Here is a 1,107-nt window from a genome sequence, read left to right as displayed (position 1 = left end):
AAGCTCCGCCGACCGGAAGCGCCGCCCTCAGGCCCCACCCCTCGCGGGGGGGCACGTGACGCCAGCGCTGGGTGTGACGTCATCGGCGCGCAAAAGCGCCGCCCAGAGCGCGTCGCGCCTCTGACTGGGTCAGAGGTTTCTGAGGAGGCGTGGGAAGGGACGACGAGAGCATTGTGACGCTATCACGCGGTCATGATGTCACTGCAGTGGAGGTGAGTGTCGTGAGATCATAAGAGCCTTTTTTTCCCCTCAAGATAAAAAAAAGCAGAGTCTGTCAAGAAGCAAACAGTGTGGGCTTGGTGGCTTACGCTTCTGAGTCTACGTTGAGAGACTCTGCCTCAAAAACTATCAACAAAGAGAAAGGAAACAATGAGAAAAAATGTCTGAAGCCTCTGAACCTAAACTGAATCCCAGAGTCTTGAAGAAGGAGACTCTGGAAACAAGTCCAGAGTCCATCAGCTCCTTCGGAATTTAGTACACTATCAATCAGGCATTGAGAATAGAATTAAAACTCTTTTGTATGTGTGTGAGTGTGTGTCATGTCAGTACAGTGCACCCTGAGGCCAGAAGGTAGTGCCCGAGCCCCTGGAGCTGGAGTTGGGTGGCAGTGAACTCCTGACGTAGGTGCTGGAAACTGAAGTGGTTTCTCTTCAAGTGCTCTTAACTGCTGACCCATCTCTCCAGTCCCACACCTTTATCTTTTTTAATTTTTTGAAGCAGGATTTCACTCTAGCTCAGGCTAACAGAGAACTCAGTCTGTAGCCCAGGCTGGCCCCAAACTCACAGTGATCCTACTATGGCACCCTCTGAAAACCAGGATTACAGACATGAACCACCATTCCTGGCTGAGTGTAGAGTCCTGAATAAGACAAGACACCCTACCTACATATAGCTGACAGGGGTCGGGGAGCCAAACAGACAAAATGATTATTATCCCAGCAACTCAAAGAACAAATACCCAAACAAACAAAACCGAAATCAAAATATCAAAATAACATAATAGGAGAGAACTTAGAGACTTGTAAGAGGTGACCTTCTAGGAAGTAGCAACTCAGGTGATCTGAAGGAAGGACAAACCCATAAACTTTCATGTAGGAAGCCCAAGCA

The sequence above is a fragment of the Grammomys surdaster genome, unplaced genomic scaffold (assembly GCF_004785775.1).
Source record: "Grammomys surdaster isolate TR1022 unplaced genomic scaffold, NIH_TR_1.0 166, whole genome shotgun sequence".
Lineage (NCBI taxonomy): Eukaryota > Metazoa > Chordata > Mammalia > Rodentia > Muridae > Grammomys > Grammomys surdaster.
Note: the sequence above shows the minus strand (reverse complement) of the source record.